At 45.4% G+C, this 7,931-nt stretch overlaps 1 protein-coding gene across 1 annotated transcript in view; it reads right to left on the reverse strand.

Moving 5' to 3' along the window:
* plxna2 (plexin A2) overlaps positions 1-3,126 on the reverse strand; it is a 184,646-nt gene extending 181,520 nt beyond the window's left edge. The window contains exons 1-2 of the mRNA XM_068597285.1: positions 3,028-3,126; positions 1,803-2,607 (exon numbers count right to left, since the gene is read on the reverse strand). The gene's annotated coding sequence lies outside the window, so the exon portion shown is untranslated. The remainder of the gene's footprint in view (positions 1-1,802; positions 2,608-3,027) is intronic.
* Between the last annotated feature and the right edge of the window lie 4,805 nt (positions 3,127-7,931).

Below are 7,931 nucleotides of genomic sequence, written 5' to 3' on the forward strand. Positions count from 1 at the left end.
AGAAGTCCTGAGGAGAGAAAACCTCACCTTCAATCACATTGAAAACACACGTAGCCCCGCCCCCTTTCCAGTGAGGGAGGCAGCAGGCGTTGCTCCACAAAGCTCGACCTATAGAAAGTTGGGCAATTTCTCTTGCAGCCCGGCGAGGTCAACGCTCATCGACGTCGCGGTTTCTCAATCGACGGCGTGCCTCTTAAAAAGGCCCCGCTTTGAAAAGTGATTCATCGAGTGGAACCTTTAAAAAAAAAAAAATCGTGGCTCATGATATCCTCCGTGATTTAAAAAAAAAAAAAGAGAGCAAACAGACTGTGATTCATGGCAATCTGAAGAAACAGACAGTTTGTCTTCCAGGGGACGAGTTCGCGGCAATAAAGTTGTCACACGAGGTTGATTTCCATAAACGTCGGACATGTTTTTAGACTTAATAGAAAGCTGCTGAACAGCGAACTGGTCAGAGGGACTTATTGTTCATCTCCACTCTCAGAAAATGTGTTTTTCTTCTTCTTCCCCCCCATTAGATTGGAGTTAATTAGGTGAATATAATCAGCATGTGATAATCAAACCACTGCTGAGTGCTGGTTTGTTCTTCCAAAGGCAGCAATTTCCACCCTCGGTGGCGGCTTTGGGGGTCAAACTGCCGTTTCACTTTGAGATGGATATTAAAATAATGATGTGAGCGGGTCACAAAAAAAACAACAACCCTGATCTCACCCGGGAGGAACGGGGGTTTGATTGCTGGAGCAGAGGGATTGATGTGCTGCCCGGCAGCCGCGGCAGATGCAAGTTATTTTCATGCAAATGTAAAGCAATTTCCTACTTAAAAGACAGCATTTATTTTCTTTAGCGTCATTGTCACAGGGTGCCACGCCGGAGCCGGAGCGCCGGCAGGCTGACAGAGGAGGAAGATTTGTAGATGCATCTGCTGGATTGGGGACAGATGATGTCTAGAGAGCCGATCTGGAAGCCTCCAGTGATGCCAGTTGGCGACAATACGTCAGATCGTTGGAGGTTTGGTTGTTGGTTGTTGCAATTTGGCCTTTTTTTCGTTGGTTCGACCACTTGAGAAGATAAGAAATCCAGCGTTGACGTGTTTAGACGGCGTGAAACTAAATCCTAAAGTGCATTTGTTTTCATGAGCATGAAAAATTGAGCAATGTAGCAGCGTGACCGTCAACTCCAACTCCAGGTTCACTTGTTGCGGTGACGGACACATGTCCTGTGCCAACAATCACCACAAAAAAAACCTGTCATCTGAAGGATTCTGGCAATATAAATCACGTGGACGCTCCGGAGAATGCCTGTGACATTCTGCCCTCAAATATCAAGGTCAACAAATGTAAAATCACTGGACACTGATGACCGGAAGACTGATTGTCAACCAACTTTACTAAATACTGAACAAGATGTAACTAACACGCAATCCAACAGCAGCGTGTCAACATGAACGACACAGACTAGCAGTCTCACATCTGGAGAAGAGATTACAGCGAAATGATACGAGAATGAATGAGAATACAGCATGAATGGCAGAGCAACACCTGCGCTTAAAGCAGCTCTAGAGGGAGATGACCTCATATACATATTTAACCAAACCATACATTTGATGGTGTCACATCACCCTCGTCAAACTGTAAATATATAAATATATATATACTGGCTGCTACCTCAACACAGCCTGCAGCCTAAAATGAAAAATATCTGTCTGCAGTGTCGGAAATTCACCCAAAATGACACCACCGTGTGTGTGTGTGTGTGTGTGTGTGTCGTGTGGGATCTGAAGCACATCGCTGATTGTCACTCACCTCCTCATTTAAAGTGAATGTCCCGGTTATCCTGATCCCTCCAGCGCGGCTGGCTGGTTGTGTGTCTGTCTTCTGGGTTGTAACTGATGCGCTGGACTCACATCCACAGTGGAGGAAGAAAAATAAAAAATAAAAAAAAATGTTCCCAAATGCTCTATGTGGACAAAGCCTCTCCTTCAGGAGGATGCTTTAATAAGCTCACATTCACTACTTCTTCTTCCACAAAAAAAGCCTTGAATGCATCTGCCCGCGGATCCTGTTAAGCGGTGTCGTCATTCATTCAAGTGCATAAAAAAAAAGAAGAAGAAAAAGCCTTTTTTTGTCACCGCGAGTAAATCGCGAACGCGCTGCGTAAACTTGGCGGCGGCGGCGCGTCCACCATCTGCACTACTGACCTCCCGATGGGACTTCACGAGGACCGTGTCAGTGGAAACGGCACATTCCTCCAGTTGGGTGGAGGTGGAGGTGGAGGTGGAGGTGGAGGGGGGGATCCGGCGTCCTCCAAGGCGGCTCGCGGCGCGCAGGTCGCGGGCTCGCCGGTTGCGTCCGTCCGGGGAAGCGAGAACACAGCGGAGGCTCAGACCCGCAGCGCTGCCTTCTCACGGGGCTCTGCCGGACTGACAGGGATTAGCAGCTCCATCAATGTACAGTACGGCGTGTGTGCGCGTGTGTCTGTGTGTGTGAGCGTGTGTGTGTGTGTGTGTGTATGTGTGTGAGTGTATGTGTGTGTGTGCCGCCTGCCTGCCACTGGCACACTGCGCGTTTAGACCCAGCCCCCTCACACTCCGGCTCATTACGGTGTTAACTGTTTCCGCCCAGAGAAAAACATGAATAATGAATTTATTTTTCACATTACGTGCACAAATTCAGAAACGCAGTCATGAAACAACGTTTGAGAAGAAAAAAAAAACTGAAAGAACCTTTTTTTTAAATTGTATTTTACATTTTTTAAGCACTTTGTTCAATAAAACATAACAACATAGAACCACACGGCTATTTGCAACACTCCCTTGTAAACATGGAAGCAAACAACACACATGCCAGAAGTTTATTAAGTCATTATAATTCACAGTTTTGGATAATGATCCATACAGATGTTGATCTGCATTTCCTTTGGACATTTGTAAAAACCGACTATATGATTTATTTTAGATTATGACTATTGAGTATTGATGGTTGACATTTGAATGACGTATTACATTTATAAAAAAGGAAATGTTCTTACCCTTTAGTTCATCTTTGCAGCACGCGCCTCTCCATGCAGCTCTGTTTCTGTTAGAATACTGCCATCTATGGGCCAACATGTGAACATCAGATATACAAGCCTCTCTCTCACCCTCCTCCTCCTTCCTTCTCTCTCTTTCTCTCTCCATCTCTTGCGCTCCCTCCTTGGCTTCGGTTCAGGTATTTATTCATGACGCCTCTCACTGATGGAACTGATCAGCTCAGGATTTCTCCAACTTCAGAGATGATAATCACACAAAAAAACAGAGTTGAATCCATGAAGTTGTTCTCATAACTTGCCTCATGGTCCCCACATCTGTTTGTTTTTGGTGGCTGACTATCTGTGTTCCTCGTGCTGCAGAAACCATCACATCGTGTTCACTTCAATGGGAATGCAACGTGTAGTTTAGCGTCCATTTATGTGTATTACATGCATGTTGCGTAGCCGTAACGCGTGTTAGCGCGCGACTTGCCCGTAGGTGTGAATGTGAGCCTGAATGGTTGTGTCAGCGCTGCGCTAGCCTAGCGACCCGGCCCTGTGCACGCTGCCTTCACTCAATGTCACCTGGGATCAGCTCCAGTCCCCCAAGACCCTGAGGAGGATAAGCGGTTATGATCACGGATGGATGGATATATACACATATATATATATGAAATACTTATTTCATGGTATTGAAGTAGTTCTATAACACACTAACACCTCTACATCTTTGTCCTTACTAGGTTATGAGACTATACAGTGATATATATACACTCTTTAACTGCAACTGCGGCTAGCCACGCAGTTGCAGTTGCATCAATGGACTCGCGTTGGTTTATGGTTTCCCGCCTTTTTCCGTACGCCAGATCAGCAGGTGGTGCAACGACCGTTTAGAGTCGACGTTCATCGATATCTCCCTCCAGGAATTTACCTCCATCTGCGTGTCCTTATACTCCATCAGACGGGTTATATAAATGCTCATATTTGCTGGACCTCTTCAGCCAAAACGTTCTCCAACGGGATCCATCTTTGGCTTTTTAAAAATGGCGGTATTATGCTACGAAACCTGGAAATGCGAGACTCAGAAAGGACGTGGTTAGCGGACCAATCACAGGCTTGCGGGCTGCGAACGGCTCGCGTAGCTTTGACGGATAGTCAGACGTTTAAGGCGACGCACACAAGATGGCTGACGGGACGACACAAGGGGGTCTTGAGGGTCTTGCATGCTTGCGTCTCTGCGTAAAACCCGAGTTTAGGACCCTTTAGACCAGGGGCGTCAAACTCATTTTGGTTAAGGGGCCAAAGGTTAAGGGGACCACCAAAATCTCATCAACACCACGAATGAATATGGCCAGTTGAGCAATTTATCTCTAGTAATATCGGCGCTCCCATCAATTGTCACCGTGGCTCAGTGGTTAGCACGCCTGACTTTTTTAATTTAACTTTTTTTTTTTATATATAAGTTTTTTTTATAAACAAAACAAAACAAAAAATGTAATAAATTTTGTCGTTTTAACATTATTATTTTTTTATTTATTTAAAAAATCTATTTTTTTTTTGTTTAAATGTAAAAAAAAATAATTAATTAATTTAAAAAAATTAAACCCAAAAAAAAATCTGTAATTTTAACATTTTTTTAGGTAAAGTGTAAACAAAACAAAAAAAATTAAACTAAAAAAAAAATTAAAACTAAAAAAAAAAATCTTCTCTACGGACTGGACCCCCTGGGGGGCCGGATCCGGCCCGCGGGCCTTATGTGTGACGCCCCTGCTTTAGACAACAACAAAAAAAAAAAAAGTAGGCTATCCACAATCTCTGATGCATCAATAATGCAGAGTGGGGGAAAGGGAGCCGGCGTCTGCCATCAAAAGTATTGCAAACCTGCCAGGAGGAAGAAGACGTGGAACAAGCAATGTAAGTACACTAAAAGCACAGCGCCTGCTTTAAAGCCAGGGTCAATAGCTGGAGGCCGTCCACATTGGAACGCCACCGCACCACCGACCAAATGGATCTTAGTCAACCCCGGGGCAGCGTGGGTAATCAAATACAGACATCTTCAATCCATTACTCACAGCCCTGTTCGGAGCGAGCTAGGATTTGTTTGATTGGAATATAACTCAATCGCTATTGAAAGAACAGGTTGCACATCTCTAAGACGGGTTTTTTTTTGTGCCTCTTTTGTGAAGAGAGAGCTGATAGATGGCTTAGTTATTACAGTGCGATGCTATCAGTCATGTTCCTTAGTAGAGAAGCCTTCATTTTCTTCATATAATCATTCATATAATACCATTTGTATATATTTTATGTAATCTATAATGTGTGAAAACAGTAGTATCATCATATGGACCATTAATTATCATTGCATTCATTTCTTAAACTTCTTCAATTTTTTTTTAATCATGCAAAAATATCATGCGACAGCAAGGAAAAAAACAATATTTCGTCTGTATTTCCTGCTCAGATCTGTCTTTTCCTTCATTTGATGCGAAGATGTTTGCTTATTGGTGTGCTCATAACTTACAGATGCATCTCTTGTCACTTACCTCCATTAAATATCTGCATCTTACATATCTTACATATATTTATAGACGCAGAAGGCCGTGTCGAGACTGTCCGGGTTCACAGTCGTAGAGCCGATCACTCGGCCTCGGCACCTGGAATCAAAAGCACTCATCATTGGTCATCAGGGCGCCGTCAAGATAAGGAAGCCATTGGACACGTCCGATGTTTCCACCTGGAGTCTGGCTTGGTGGAGACTGTTTCTGTGAAGAGGAGCGAGGCGAGAAACTAATGGGATTCAAAGCCCGCGGTGGGTTAGAAGGTTAACAGCTGGAATTATGATCGTGTGATGTGCAGCGTACCTCCTGTTTATCTTCTGAACGCGGCGTGGGGCGGCCCGCTGCATGCAAAGAGGCATGTGTAACCGCAGATAGAGAAGGGGTAATAAGCACAAAGCTTATTTGTAGGAAGATCAGTTCAGCGAGCAAATCAAACAGCGGCGAGTCAGGAGGGTGTGTGTGTGCACAGCGATGGGAGGAAAGGCTCCCGACGGGGGGAACGTGGACGCGATGGCCGACTGCGGGGACGACCGTTACTCGCTCATCAAAGTGCTCGCGTTTCCTGCGAAGTTGGAAGGTTTCAAAGGGGCCTCCGGTGATGCCTTTAATTAGTTCTCCCTCAAGCCATATTTGAAGATATCGTGAGGGAATGCAGGCGACCTGTCGGATCCGCTGGAACGCCATTCGCTCTCTTCGCTGACCCGTGAAAGCAAGAGGGACAAATACTGAGCTGTCAATCTAATGGAGGTCAGTTATCACGGGGAACAATTATGCTTCTTCTTTTTACATTAATGTAGATGTTGAAGCATCCCAACAAGAAAGACATCTTTCATCAGTTCATACACGCACATAGAGTCCATACACTCGGTGCTAAGTGGATCCATTGAGGGTTTTTGGCTCGTCCCATGTGGGGAACCCTGTTTTGTTCCCTGCTAGAACCTTAATAAGAAGCTTGAACTAAACTTTAAGGTTCATGCCTTTCACCATCTGTGTATCGGCTCCACTCTCTGGAGGTTTAATCCAGAGACATTCCACCTTTCTGAGGGTGCAAACGAGAACAATGCAATGGGATAGTACCATTACGCAAAAGGTTCTGGGAACCTCGGCCCTTCAGGAAGAACCGTTCGGGAACCTTTGAATTCAAAGAGAGTCCTAAATGCAATCACATATTTGTAGGTGATGGCCAGAGAAGCTGCACACTGTGAGTGTTTCTCATGGCAGAGCCGTAAGAGTCCAGCATGTGCAGCGATGTGTGGCATTTGAACCGAGTCCATTACGGAAGTCCACCCCACGCTGCTTACTTCCTCCCATCCACCTGTTAGAGTGGGTACCGGATACACACTCGTATGGCTGGAGGGACTACTGCCGTGCGCTCTGCGATCGCACACACACTCGTACACACTGAAACAACAGTGCAGGTGGCCCATTGCGTCAACGATGAGTCATCTTTGATGCAGTGGGCCACCTGCACTGTGGATCCTCAGCAGGAGGCTCGTGCTGCTGTGCGATCGCATCGCGTACGGATGTCCTGCCTGCTGTGCATCGATTCTGGTGGGTCGGCCCGTCGGCAGAGACTCTTAAATCCTGAACCATAGACGAGTTGGTCCGATCCGAACCATTTTCTCGAATGCAGTTTTGAATATCTGTCATCGTATTTCATGGCATTATCACCCCCAGAATATAATAACAGTTGTACGATTGTGTGTTATTGTGGCTAAACGAATGTAGTTCATGGTGTTGTTAGATTGCTGCTATAAAGGTGTGAGCCTTTATACAGGTTCCCCCCGAAATAACCGTTATTTTGACAACCAACACTTGCAACGATGACACCGACAAAGTCACGACTTTGCTGTCCCGGCTCCTCGATGGTGGAACGAGCTCCTCGTTAACATCAGGACAACAGGAAGTGTCGACATCTTCCGTCGCAAACTAAAAACTCGCACCTTGAATAAAGACGGCAGCAGCAGCACTTTGTGGTTTGACTTCATTCAAGACATTACACTCTCTTGATTCTTGTTGTTCTGAGTTCGTACTCACGGTTGAATTCACTTCTTATGAGTCGCTTTAGATAAAAAGCGCCCGCTTCATGACATGTAATGAAAATCGAAAGTTACGAAGGTAACTACGGTTCTATGAATCCTGGATGACAGTGTTTCACGCAGCCTCCGGCGGTCAGTCAGGATGAAATAGATCAAACACCAAGTGGTAATCACGAGAAACCAGGATTGGACCATATGAAAATGATCAATCCCGGTCGTCAGCCTACTACACCAGCGGGTGACGATTGTTCTGCTGCTCAGGAAATAGTCCAACAGCACCATGCTGAGTTCAAGTTTGAGTCAACAAATTGCAGCTACTTGCAGGACA

This window comes from Clinocottus analis, unplaced genomic scaffold (assembly GCF_023055335.1).
Source record: "Clinocottus analis isolate CAN_PGR_092001 unplaced genomic scaffold, fCliAna1.0.p SCAF_4, whole genome shotgun sequence".
NCBI classification, from domain to species: Eukaryota; Metazoa; Chordata; class Actinopteri; order Perciformes; family Cottidae; genus Clinocottus; species Clinocottus analis.